The sequence below is a fragment of the Saccostrea cucullata genome, unplaced genomic scaffold (genome assembly GCF_032062105.1).
Source record: "Saccostrea cucullata isolate Sc308-1 unplaced genomic scaffold, CSIRO_AGI_Scuc_v1 ctg665, whole genome shotgun sequence".
Classification (NCBI taxonomy): domain Eukaryota; kingdom Metazoa; phylum Mollusca; class Bivalvia; order Ostreida; family Ostreidae; genus Saccostrea; species Saccostrea cuccullata.
Window position 1 is genome coordinate 292,501 of NW_026930279.1, and position 15,706 is coordinate 308,206.

The following is a 15,706-nucleotide window of genomic DNA, read 5'->3' on the forward strand; positions in this document are numbered from 1 at the left end:
AAAATGTCAATAATTATATACTAGTATAATGTGAAAAAAAATTCTGTGATCAAATATTGTAAGTATATTAAATAATATTATACCGATCCAGTGATCTCCTGGCACCCCTGGTGAGGTATTACAAGAGGGCTTCTGTGGAAGTTTTGCCTTACTGTTATATTGTACGTTATGGAATAAATAATTTGAAATCAGGAAACTTTTAATTGTGAAAAAGAAATTTCAAGTTTCAAATTACTTTGCAAATCAATTATTTGACCTTTCTGTACTCACAAAAATGTGATTTTTCTGGCATTAAAATTTAATAATCAAGATAATGATTTTATTGTCTTAAACTTTTCCGAATTTTAGCACATAGGTCAAAGATATTTTAAATATACAGAAAACAACAAATAAAGTTGGAGTATATGATATAATGTTTTGGATATTTTTTTTAAATGACAATTATAATTCATGTTAAAATTGGCTCAATTTTTTCCTGGACCCGGACTTTCAGAGTATATTTATTGCATTTGTCACAATTCATTAAAAAAATTCTTTAAAAAATTATTTAATAGATATTTCAGAACCACCATGGAACGTTTTATTGTTCAAAACAGCTTTTTGTGCGACAAGCATATAAAAAAAATAGGAAAATAAAAATAGCAGTACTTTTCATAATTCAAAATTGGTAAATCGGCTATTTTCTTCTTTTAAAAATCTTTCCACAAAATATAGTTCCTGGCTTAATCTTTTTGAATGGAATTTAGTCGCGGTTTTTTCTTTGCATATAGTTGAATTTGTCCATATCAAATATTAGAACTTTAAAATAGTACAGAATTTTAGTAATAAATAAAAATTGGAACACATTATATATATTCATAGAATAGCAGAAACCTTGGCTAGAAAGGTGATATAAAGAAAATTTCAATATCACATCCTGTATTAGCTCAAGACACCAAAATTAGCCAAAGGGCAGAAGGTATTTGGGATGATATTTGTTTATGTGATGTTGTGTAGAAAAGTGTATGTTTTATTATGTTTATTACAGATTTACTTATATAAGCAACGCATCGGCATTTTTGAAGAACAGTAAAGAAATTGAGTAGACGTCGGATCGTAGTAACTTATCATTTAATCTTAATCAGGATTCAAACCTCATCCGAAAAAAATGTATTATAAGATTTATTAAAATAAATGTAGAAATATTCAATTTTATTTACTCATTATCAAAAAGTTCTATTTAAAGCCGCTCAGTCCGATTCTAATCGCGATAAAAATATATATTTGTTTTTCTACTTGAAAAATAATTGTCCATAAATTGTTTCAGCTTTTGTCAAATTATATCCCCAAAGTCTTTTTCTGTTAAAAGATATCACAACTCAAAACTTAAAAAAAAAATTTTTGTTTGGTCACACAAAAAATTAATCTATGTTGATATCGCGTAAAATCACAACTCATTGTGTTCTTGAACGTGTGAAAACGGGTTTCGTTCGAACTGCAAGAGTGTCTTTCTCTCCTCAAGCAGACGAGTATTATGTTTGCGGTGACAACTAAGTGATTAAACATTTTTGTAAAAGAGAGGAAGTGGACGAAATCGCCACGCTGTGTGAAAACGAACCCTTTGATCTGACGGTCAACAAAGATGGACACCTTGTTTACAGTGACTATGACGACGGAAGTGTAAACATTGTGAAAAATGGAAAGATAGAAAGACTGCTCAAATTACTGGAATGGAGACCTCAGGCCTTGTGCTGCACTTCTGCAAATGAATTGCTTGTCACTATGAGATTGGAAGATCGTTCGCAGAGTAAGATTGTCCGATACTCATGTTACTCAGAGTGCAAAGTAATGCAAGAAATCCAATACACCGAAAGTCGAACTCCTCTGTATTCCAACCCAGCCTTTATTGAAGAAAATAAAAACCTGGATATTGTTGTCAGTGAATGGGGTACAAGGACTGTTGTAGTGGTGACAAAAATAGGGAAGTTCCACTTCTCCTACAATGGGAACTTGCAGGCCAACAGACACCGAACATTTAACCCGTACGGTGTAGCCTCGGACAGTTCTTGTCATATTCTGATCGCGGACTTTGATAACAATGTGGTACACATCATAGATAAGAACGGACAGTTCCTTCTTTACTTAGACAGTTGTCATCTCTGTTATCCGTGGGACCTCAGTGTGGATAATAACGATATTCTGTATGTTGCCGAGTGTTATTCTAATGATGTGAAAAGAATCAAATATCTAAAATAATTATTTATACGTATTTATAAACATTGAGATCAATATGACAGAAACAAATTCTAGATTTTAAAATGACATTTCGAAATTAAAAATTATGGAAATGCACATATAGTCTAAGAACATTCTGAAACCGTTTGATATATATCTCTCCATAAATTTTATTATAAAATTAATGTAATGGGGATGTAAAATCTCATATTTTCGTGGGTCATTGCAAATTTCGTGGTTTGAAAGATGAGGGAATTCGTATGGAAGGTATACATTTTCTTGGTTGAGAATTTGCTGCTTGTTGTATATTTCGTGGGGGATATGAATTTGTAAGTCTATTCATTTTTAAAACAACAAATAAAATCAAAATCATTATAAAATACACAGTTATTGAATGTTTTTCAAGACACCACGACAAACAATTCGTAACTGAATTATTAAAACATTTTACAGAAACATGTATAGGAATACATCCAATGTTAAAATGATACTGATGTTTATGTTACTACTTCTGATAATGATAATGTCTGTTTGTGTTTTGTAATGTTCGGAAAGTACGAAAGCGTCTCATCAAAAGATAATTTTCTCGTCTTTCCGAAATACGTGAATTTTTCATACAATAGACCAAATTAATATATATACATAATGTCTCTTACGATTCTCATTTGCCTTAAATAAATAAACAATTGGGCCTTTATCACATTCGCACTTAACGATACTTGGTACCCTTGAAAATTTTTAATGGACCATTTGAAGAAGCTAAAGCAGGTCCATACATAGATTCTGTAACTTATAACATGTATAAGTATTTGTGATTACGGATCGATGTTGCAAAGCTTTGAGCCACTACGTGTATAAATGGAAGATAATTCTGACTTAATCCTTCGTTCCCTTGAACGTAAATTTTTCAACGAAAGAAATAGATGTGGTTCTTCAGTAATGATAAAAAAGTTGAGTATTGTATTCCATCATATCTCAAGTTAAGATCTACTGAGTATACCCCACGTGGATTTCCTTCAGATATTCAGAACTGTAGTTGTTGCTTCCAATTTATTTAATTATAAACAAAATTTTATAGTGCCTAGATATTCATGATATTCAACTTTTTTTTATATTAAATCCTAACCAGTGTTTTTGCTCTCTTTCTTCTTCTGTAGTCAGCTGGACACGGCATTATTTGTGATGTCATTATATTGAAAATTAAGGTAAAAAAAAACGGTAAATACAGTAAGCCCCGATCGATCAATTAGCAATAGAACCTTTTTTTATCATGAATTCTGTAGAAAATTATGCGAAAAGTTGGGCTAAAATGAAAAAAAAAAATCTGAACACTTTTTCTGAATAAAATTGAAGGCCCCAATAATATATTTTATTTTCTATAACTTTTAACTGAAGACAATTGATGCTTAAACAAGTTTCCTCACAAAAAATTCAGATACCTATGGCACGCAAAATTCACAAAATTAGCTAAACATAGCTTCACAGTTCATAAACTAGGTTTATCGACTGTAAACTATAGTTTACAAACAATTCGTTAACTATATAGATTTCATCTGTAAAACTAAATTTAACGGTTGTAAACTATAGTGTACGAATGTTAATCTAAGTTTATCTGTCTGTAAAAAAGTTAACAATAGATTTTGTTGGTAAAATAGATTTACGTCCGTAAACTATAATTTACAACCGTGTACTATAGTTAATTATAAGAGTTGATAATCATACTTTCACTAATCGCGAAACGATATTTATTAGATCGTTAACTATAGTTAAGAGTTGTAAACCATGGCTTAAAAATTGTGAAACTGTATTCATCAGATATACTATAGTAATCTATGTTTTGCAATCGCAAATGCTTGTTTTCAGTGATTAGTATAGTTTACGTTTCTGAAACATTAATTATTGCTTAACTATGGTTTACTGATGTAAATTAGATATGTAAACCTTGGTTGTATATTAAAGTAACGCAACACAGGTTTCAAGTTCAGCAGGTTTATATATAATAATATTTCCAACTCATTCCACACATAGGAAATAGAATATTCCCGACAATAAATATAATTGGCCCTGTAAAATAATGTACAAAACCTCAGTAATGTATAAAATAATCAAGTGTTCATATTATAATACAAAACACTAATTATAAAATAGTCTCTCACTGAAAATACGTATCTTAACGCATTTACTCAATATAGTTATAGTTTAAACACTTATAAATTTAATTTATAAAGTGATCTCCACTGAACCTATTTAATTATGAAAGTTTAGCGATAAAATCAAACAATTATTTACACTTACATTTACAAATAGTATTTAACAAACGACTTACCAAAATTATGGAATTTAGGCTCTCCAAAGTATAGAAAATTTATCTGAGTGCTGTGCTGTGCTAAAATAATTAAACATGCAAGTTTTTAACTACTGGAAATACAAATCTCATCCTGAAACAATTCTTAAACTTCAAGGATAAAAACCAAACAAAAAGTCAAACATACCATGAATGAAAATCCTAAGTCCACTAAATATAGACACAACCTGCTGGAACCACAGCACTGTACAAGAGTGACCAACACCCCAAATAGATTCAAAAACCAGTCTATGGTCACTAGTCATGTGACATGTCCAAACCAATCGCTCAATAGAGTTTTGGCGGGAAAATAATTAATTCAACAAAATGTAAAATAAATCAACACAGACACTTTAAATAACTTTGTAATTTTATATATTTGTAAAACTTTTAATAACCTTATTATAAGTGCATAAAAATAAAAACACAATTTAAAGTTATATATACAAAATTCTGCTATGCTACAGATAGATTAACGTTGTTTACTATAGCTTACAGTCCATGAATTATAATTTACGACCGATAAACTTGGTTTATCGACTGTGAAACTATATCTAGCTCACTTTTGTGAATTTGACGTGCCATAAATACCTTTCCAGGCATTCGCACAAGGTACTAGATTTTTGAATAGGACGTAAAACAACAAACAATCAATCATCTCAGCTATTCCAACTTTAAAGCTGGAAATTCTATCTTTTAATTTGGTAATTCCAAATTTAATATTTGCTTTTTCAGTTCTGGCTTTTTAATTTGAACTTTTAATTTAAAGCTCCTTTACCCCTTTTCTTTGGTTTATTTCCTTTCTTTCAATTTATTATAACTTAATCAACGCAAAATAAATACATTAAAATAGATAAGTGAGCAATTAATCTTTGTCAATTATTTTTTTACCTTGACCCAGGGGCGTAGTATCCGGGGGGGCCAGGGGGGCCTGCCCCCCCCCCCCTCCCCACTTTTTATCCCAACCTTACTTACACTATAGGAAATTTTAATTGAAAGCCTGGTTGGCCCCTTTATCTTTTTTTTTTTTTTTTTTTTTTTGCTGGTAAGTAAAAAAAAATTTTTCTCTGCCTGGCCCCCCACTTTCAAAAACGATGCTACGCCACTGTGACCTGTCATACGATCTTACATAAAGCTTCCAACTTTTAAGTTATAAACCCTTTCTATTAGTCCATCTTTTATAATTAAATATCGGGGTATTAGATAATAACTTTACGTACATGACGGGATTTCAAGTAGTTCAGACATATATTTTGATTTATACGAATGTTAGCATAATAGAGGGACCGATGACTCTTTTTTTTTCTTTATTAGAATTGATTTGAAATATAATTCTTAATATTTCATGATTTAAAACTATTGTGTCTTTCTGACATACTTTCTATTTATCAATAAAAATATGCATCATGACTACTTTATGCATATTTTTATTGATAAATAGAAAGTATGTCAATTGTCTCATCACACTGTGACCTCAAGTCTTCCTAATGAAGTATATAACATAAACTCTAGTCTCCCCATTCATTAACAACTTTGTGTGACTTTATTAATATACAATATAGGTCATTTTTATGTTTCCATGTTGTTTGTGTTGAGAAAGAGGTAACAAAGTTTAAATTAATACGGAAACCAGAGGTCCCCATATATTATCCATTATTTTGGTGATCTCTACATAAGGTTGTGTCTATGAATTTGGAGACCCAAGGTCCCCTTACATGTATATTAAACATCAATAGGGAGATGAGTCTCCAGTTTGATGCATAATACATAAAACTTTACGTACCTTTTTTATTTTTTAATGATGTTTGCTGGAGAACTCTGATCTCCATATTCGTGATCTCTGGTTTCTGTATGCATGATCTTTGGTCTCCGTATGATTTTAATTATGCTTCGGCTTGGTGTATATTCATATGAATACGGAGATCAGAGGTCTCACTAAATAGGAGATCCGAGGATCCCTTATAAAGATCATTTTTGTATCACATTAAATGCGTATCATTGCGTATTATTGCGCCGGATACCAGAGGTGTCCTAAATAGAAAATTACACGGAAGTTCCCTGGCCCACTGTTAATGAAAAGTATAAGGTGGCCTCTGGTCTCCAGAAAGTTGGCACACTAGATAGGCAGCTGTCGGCAGGAATCATTGAAATGTCAAAGCACATGTTGTTTACATGCCTTATACGATGAACCTAGTAGATACTTAATGGAAATGGGTTTTTGTCTTATGTTTGTTTATTTGTGAATATTTTTTTCAATTAAAAGGTGTCATGAAAGATAAATTGTCTGCTGGATACATTTAATAAAATATAATAGAAGTCTACCCCTAAATAATTTTGTGCTCATTTTCAATGCAGTGAAAAAATTTAATGTAACAACGATCGCAGTTGTCGGGTTTTTATTTTCCATTAATATATATATTCAATATTTTTTAATCACATGTAACTTTGTAGTTAGAATTTAATGTATTTTTATTATTTTTATTTGGGAACGTTAGCACTTTAGATGACGAAATGTGAACGCACTGAAAAATAAAATAATGAAAACAAATGTTGTAAAAGAGTCTATATTTGCACCACTTGATTCATACGGCTATATATAGGTCCATATTCAAATAAAATCAAACATACTCAACCGAATATTTGCCAATTTTACATTCAACTGCAACACAGTCAATGCCTAGGTTTTGGAAAAAAAAATGTATAAATCACTGATAGTTTTTATTCTTTTTATGAGCCACTATTCCTGCTGAATCATAAGCGCCCACTTTCTTTTAGATGATCTCTAGCTGGTCTCTCTATTGATAAACAATTATATATATGATGACTTTTATTCGATTTCCCTATTGATGTTATATTTAATGTGATATCTGGTAATTCTTTTGATGTAACATATAAGGTTACTGGTCTCCCTATTGATGTACAGCATAAGGTGTCATCTTCTTTTCTATATTGATGAACAATAATAGGTGTACTTTGATGTAAATAATGATGTACCATTTATGGGGAAATATCCCTCTGCTCCAAATTTCACCAATTTTTTAAAAATTCCAAACATTGATTTTCACCAAAAAAAGATAGCACTAGATTCAAATGGAAAAATAGCTTGAAGTATATGAAGAGTTGCTTGCTTTTTCGGAAATGAATATTTTGTCAAATCATAATGAGAAGAATGTTTGATATGAAAAATAAATAGATCAATATTTTTTTATCTCACAATGAAATCAAAATATCATATTGTTTTCTGTGTTTGTAAAAAAAATACGCATCCATTAACAAGAGTTATGTTTCCATTATCGCCCTTGAATTTTTTATTTTTTATTTATTTTATTTTTTTTTTTTTTTGTGAAACAAATTATCAATTAAATGGTTTTTTTTTTTACAATTCTGCATCTGAAATTTCTGTAACAATCAAATGACTTATACGTTAAGAGATATATCTCAGTTTATATCGTTTAAAAGAACTCAGTATAAATGTTTTAAGTAAAGTATTATTAATAAATTAATTAATGTTGGCAATAGTATGGAACGCCGTAACTGCCTTATGTGTAACACTTTCATTATATGATGGTACTTTGTCATTATATGATGGTATTTTATCATTATATGATGGTATTTTGTCATTATAATATGATGGAATTTCGTCATTATATGATGGTATTTTATCATTATATGATTGGTACAGTATTTTGTCATTATATGATGGTATTTTGTCATGATATGATGGTATTTTATCATTATATGATGGTATTTTGTCATTATATGATGGTATTTTGTCATTATATGATGGTATATTGTCATTATATGATGGTATTTTGTCATTATATGATGATATTTTGTCATTATATGATGGTATTTTGTCATTATATGATGGTATTTTGTCATTATATGATGGTATTTTGTCATTATACTACTTTTCTTTATACTACTTTTCATTATATGCTACTACTTTTTCCTCATTATTTGTAATCTTGATCATCCAGACGCTTGTCTCTATAACACATATTCGCTGTTCTAAGACTGGCCAGGCGCGGATCCAGAAATTTTTTCCGGGGGGGGGGGGGGGAGTCCACCCAAATCAAAAAAAAAAAACCAGTCCCAGGAATTTCTTTATTTGACAAGCAAAAAAAAAAATCATAAACCGCCCAAACATGAAAAACCTATTTCGTGTGTGTGTGTGTGGGTGGGGGGGGGGGGTGTCTATGTCTTGACAAGCAAAAAAAAAAAAAAATTTAAACTAACCTATTTCGTGGGGGGGGGGGGGGTGGGTGTCTATGTCTTCTAATGCCCCAAATCCTTACATTTACATATCCAGCGTTTTCCAAGGGAGTCCAAGGTAAATTTTGGCTTGCTTTAGTATATACATTTCTTAACCTTGTAAATTCCAGGAGGGGGGGGTCCTGACCCCCCAACCCCCCCCCCCCCCCCTTTAGATCAGCGCATGCTGGCAGTACGAAATCGAGGCTCAGACATGCAGGCCAGTCTATGTATTGTAACAGTATTTCACTTGGGTTCATGTCAAATCATATCTGACGTAAAATAATCTCGGAATCTTCCCCTCCGATTCGGACATTTTGATTCGAGACTGGAGCTGAATTTTTTATAAGATGAAAAACAACATGTAAACTTCCTGTATTGACCAGATTTATCAAAATTTAGTGTGTGATGATTTTTCGATATACTGTCAAGAGTGGGGAGTGATTAGGCCCTGGACAAGATTTTCAAACACCTGCTTGACTTCGACCGAAACAAAAAAAAAATCAGTTCTCCTTTAAAACCCATTCATTCCTGATACCAAATCAGTAATAATGATAAATAACATAACACATTAAATGGACTAGCAACGACACGCAGCAGCTTAAATATATTAAATGCAATAAAATACATATAATTGAATACAAAAATGTAAATATAGATTGGATTCATTCAAATTTAAACCGTTTTCACTGCTCTACGTGTCGTCCTAAATTGGCTTTAACTCACTATCTCTTGAAAAACCGGTTCTATTGAACCGCATGACTGAACATACCTGAACAGGTATTCGAATTGAAAACTTTAAAAATCCGGAATAATCCATTCATTATTATTACCAAGTAGAAATTGATTTCTGTCTAATTCGTTCCTCAAACGAAAGAAATCACATTTATGTCAGTTAGATCAGTATAAAACATTACTTGCAAAATGCTGGGCCCTTGGATCTTGAAACATCTTAAGCTTAAGTCGATTAATAACTTTATTTTATATTAAAATGTTGTAAATTTAAGTCAAACAGACCAGAATTAAAATATTTTTAATATTGTTTCACAGAGATGTTGTTATGTGCAAATGAAGATATTAATATCATATTAATTAATAAATATTTTATCATCAATTAAAAATTTGACTTAGTTTGTTTCATGATACTTGATCCAGGAGCTTAAATTCAATGTTCTTTGTTCATTATTGTATACAATATTGTTTATGCATGGTCTCTCACTGGCGTAGTCAAAGAGGGGGGGGGGGGGGCAGCGGGGCACTAGCCCCCCCCCCCCCCCACACACACACTTTCAGATCCCCCCCCCCCACTTAATGTGGAACAAAATCGCAGCTTTTTGGGAATTAATAAAATTAAACCTCATTTTATGGCAAATGTATTTTATTTTCAACAAGTGAGTAAGCATTTCTCTTGAAGTATAAGTTGTACATGTATAATATAGTAATGTAATATAATAATTAATTCCATCAAGACCTCTTGTTTTCCCTAGTTTGGGATAGGGAGTGCGGGTCATAAATTTAAGTTTAGACGTTTTCTATTTCATTCAGCATATATTATCTAACAAAATTAAATGAGAATCACACGCTGCCCCGTGTTTTGATATATGAAAGTCATTATCTATTTGCTGAATCCCATTTCTTGTATAACACATAGTCACAAAGTACGTTTTGTCAAACCTCCGGATTTTTAATTATTCAATTTTGCTAATAGGCATCGGAACCCCAGAAATATACTTAATATAGACATTGAACATTGCTTCGTAGGTCTAGCCCACCCCCTTTTTTTCCTCCACAGACACGCCGCTAAAAAAAATTTGGTACTGAAGTTCAAACCCCCCCCCCCCCCCCACGAAATAGGATTTTCTTGTTTGGAAATGGGCATTTCCTCTCCTTTTTTTTTTTTTGCTTGTCAAAGAATTTCTAGAGTTCTTTGAGCCACCCCACTTTTAAGTTTGTGACTACGCCTCTGTCTCTTGAAGATATATTATCGAACGAAAGAAATTATATAACATATTATTTCTTTCCGCTTTTTATAATTTAAGCAAACCACATCAGACAAATTCTTAGTAAAGCTAATACTATTAAAGTACGCAAGTTTGTTTCTGTCGAAGTTGAGCAGATGTTTGAAAATTTAGTCCAGGGCCTAATCATTCCCCATCTTGACAGTATATAGAAAAATCAGCACGCACTAAATCTTAATAAATCAGGTCAATACAGGAAGTTTACATGTTGGTTTTCATCTCATAAGAAATTCAGCTCCAATCTAGTATCAAAATGCCCAAATCAGAAAGGAAGATTCCGGGATTATTTTGCGTCAGTCATGATTTGACATGAACCCGTGTGAAATACTGTTACAATACCTAGACTGGCTTGCCTGTCTGATCCTCGATTTCGTACTGCCACTTTGAGAACAGCGAAATTTTGTTAAGCGTCTGGATAATTAAGATTATAAATAATGACGAAAAAGTAGTAGCCTATAATGAAAAGTAGTATAATGAAAAGTAGTATAATGACAAAATACCATCATATAATGATAAAATACCATCATATAATGACAAAATACCATCATATAATGATATAATACCATCATATAATGACAAAATACCATCATATAATGACATAATACCATCATATAATGACAAAATACCATCATATAATGACAATATACCGTATAAGTTGAAATTTTAGCGAGACGCAAATTTAGCGATTTGCGCTGAAAAACTGGTAATTTATTTTTAGTGAGATGTTATTTTAGCGATTTTGAAATGAATGTTAAAGAAGTCATAACACATAAATTGCAATTAATTTTTAGCGATATTCAATTTTAGCACTCGGCACCCTCGCTAATAATGCCAAAATTAAATCCTCGCTAAAAATTATACTTATACGGTACCATCATATAATGATAAAATACCATCATATAATGTTAAAATACCATCATATAATGATAAAATACTATCATATAAATTAATGATAAAATACCATCATATAATGATAAAATACCATCAGATAATGACAAAATACCATCATATAATGATAAAATACCATCATATAAGGACAAAATACCATCATATAATGATAAAATACCATCATATAATGACAAAATACCATCATATAATGATAAAATACCATTATATAATGACAAAGTACCAGCATATAATGAAAGTGCTACACATAAGTCAGTTACGGCGTTCCATACAATAGAACTAGAAATCAACATCTGTACGATAGAACGGATTTGATTAAGTTGACTTTAAAATGGTCCATATAAATGATATCTCTAAAATTTGAATTGACAGTCCACTGAATTTCATGGAAAAATGTCTTCAGAATAACTTTCATCGAATTTCATGGCAAATATCTTCAGAAAGTTATCCCTCTTATCAGAGGGATATTACACCTTAAGTAGCCTCTGCTCTCCCTATGGATTAACCTTTAGGTAACCTTTAGTTCCCACTGATGTACAACATAAGGTGACCTTGTTTCCCTTTTCATGGTCAACATAAGGCGACTCGTGATCTCCCTATTGACATACACCTTAAAGTGACCTACTGTCTCCCTAATGATTAAAACAAAATCGGTGACTTCTGGTCTCCGTATTCATCCATCATATTAAATGTCTTCTGACCCCCACCCCCCCCCCCATTTATGTATAATTATACGGTGACCTCTGTTCTGCCTATTGATGTACAATATTAAATGACCTTTTGTCTTCCTATTCATGTACAATTAAATTACTTCTGGTCTTTATCTTTAAGTACAATACCGTAAATCTGGAAATTTTTGCTGTAGATAAATTTTTAGCAAATTTGCGAGTTCATTGCATTTGCACAAATATTTTTTTTTAAAATAAATTACCAATAAGAAAATGTAAACAAAGCAGTGGTAACTCGCAACATTTTGAAACGTAAAAATTAATCAACAGCGTTTTGACCTGAATTCGCAAAATTAAATCGACGTAAAAATTTCCAGATTTACATTATAAGGTATCCTCGGGTCCATCTACAAATGTACATACCTACTAAAGTTGTTATTTTTAGGAAGTTACTTATCAAACTTAGGAAATCGGCATGGTATGAGGCATTGGTAAGTCTAGGAGTAACATTTATGGTGTAATTAAAACTGAGGCCACACCAATAAAATTTCTTGTTCTTCGGACATCTGACCCCCAAAAATTGGGGCGAGCGAGCGAGCGATTTGATAATTATAATATTAAAATTTTTATCAACAAAATTTCCAGGCAGTGAAGTAAAATAACGGAGCGGGTGATTATATATTTTTTGTTTTCCTTTACATTTCTAGATTAAATCATTACTAAATCTTTTCCAATTGCCCTGATCATTTAAGACATTCAATATTCCAATGTTTAGCGTATCATTTGATACATGTTCCTCATTTCATAAAGGTACAAAATTCTGTAAATAAACTCTGATAATATAGAATATTAACCTCTCCTATGCACCCCAAACGTTTTCTGGAATCAATGTTTTTTGTCCTGTACAAGATTTGCTTGGTTTTAAAAATACAGTCATGTACATTTATCACTGTTAAAAAGTGTTTGTTACCTTCATCTTTTACATATATTTGAAAACAGTATTAACAAAATGTGATGTGACTGAACAATCACATAAAACTGGCCAATTACAACAGCACTACTGTTATCATTATTTTCCTGTATTATTTCCCAATATCAGAAGCTGAACATCGCCCAAAATTTTACTTCACATAATAAAAAAAAATAAGACAATGTAGAACTGTCAACAAGTATGTCTCATTACTATTCATCATTACAATTAGTGCCAGCAGTGATAAGTTATTATTGCATATAGTAATTGACAAATATATACCGGTATAATAAAACACAGTTGGCATAGAACGCAGAATAACAAGGTTGATTATCAGTGATAAAACGAGAAAATGTCATTAAATCAAACTAATTTTTTCTACTCTCAATTAACAGATTAAGAGTTGACTGGTATATATATCAAAGATGTTTAAATATATTCTGGCAAATACACGACAGCTTGACATTAGTACAAGTAAACACGGAATCTGCATGTTTAAGAATTGTCTGAGATGGAAACGATTCTACCTACAACTTTCATGCACTGTGGTTCAAATGGCGGGAAATGGAACGAAAATTTCCGGAAGCGGGAAATTTAAAATATTATTATTTTTTCCGTTTCTCTAAAATACGAGCGGTTGGGTCCAACGAACAAGAAATTTTATTGATGTGGTCTGAATTAAGAAAATAGCAAGTTTGCTGACAAGTTATTTTTTTAACTTTTTACTTTCACTTTCAATTCGAATTCACCTCTTTACACAAATAACGCAAAATAAATATTACATGTAGTTTTTTTACCACCCTATCTCTTAAATAAAAACTTTTAATAAAAGAAATCTTTTGTAATTTTCCTGATAAACAATATCATTTTATTATAATAAATCAATGTATTATGAATGCATACACGTAATCACTCAAATACAAAGTTCAACAACACATAAAATACACCGTTTAAAAGGTACGTATGTTCATGAGCATAATCTGCATGGCTATACTAATACACATTTTTATACATTTATTAACACATTACCTATTACTATGTTTATCTAGTATTTTCTTTGCAATTAATTTTCCTTTTTCTTTTCTTCTAGTTTTGATCAGTCATCAATATTAATATGTACATATAAAGTAAAAACGTTTGAGAAAAGATTAATTGGCAAAAACTTATATATGATATTAAACAAATAATTTTTAATACAAGTTGCACGAATAATTTTCACACATTCAATTTATGTTACATGTTATAATGAACACGCTTTTACACTTACTGACACTTATTGCGAAGTGGTTTTTATTCCTCTTGGCTTCAAAATATTATGTGAACTTACGGATAAAATGAACTATATTTATTACAAACCAAAATCGTCCGTTCCTGGCACTTCTCAAGGAGCGTGTTTTACAATATTTTGTTTCAAATTTGAAATAATCGAATGTGATGTACATTTAATGTATTGTATTAAACAATAATGCTATTTTAGTACACTGAATATACGAGGGTTGTTCGAAAAGTTCGTGGACAACTGTCATATCTTTTTTATTTGACGTCATATGTCATCCAAATTTGGTAGAAATATTTTAACAATAAATCCAAATGAGTTGTATCATTTTTTTCAAAATATAACGATTTAAACAAAACTTATCCAGATTTTTAAAATGCAAAAATTGGATCGCGGAGCAGGTCAAAATTTAGTCAGTTACAGACAATACACTAAATAATGTCTGTAGTCATATTCTCTGTAAAATGAAGTAGAATCGAAAAACAACCTAGAAATTCCTATAAAGAAGTGTATCATCGATTCGTATACCAAATTATGGTTTAATATTTGGCTTTGTTGAAAAGAAATCAACTTAAGAAGATAGGTAGTCTTTATTGAAAACGACAAAAAATGATGACGTTTCAGAACGTCACGGAGCAGCAGATAACGATGTAATTTTGTGTTTTACTCAGGAAAACCTGAATAAACTCTAAAAATGTTGAAAGAACCGAGAAAATATGTCTCAGACAAGTTATGCATGTGTGTACAAATAGTACAGGCAGTATTTGAGTGACAGAGACTCTGTTTCGGATGAGGATGATCTGTGAAGAAACAGCTTAACTGTAAAAATCTGAACAAAACTTTAAAAAGTTGGAATCAAGGAAAGACCTAGGCGCTTCTGAATTACTTATCCTGTGAAAACAGAGTTAAGAAATAAAAAAAATTAAAACCTTAACAAAGGACATTATACAACGAGATCAATTCTTAAAAAAACAAATGTCAAGTATTAGAAAAAGGATTTAATGAATGGGCATGGGATTATACTGTATAAAATGTATAGGGATAGTATTTTTGAGA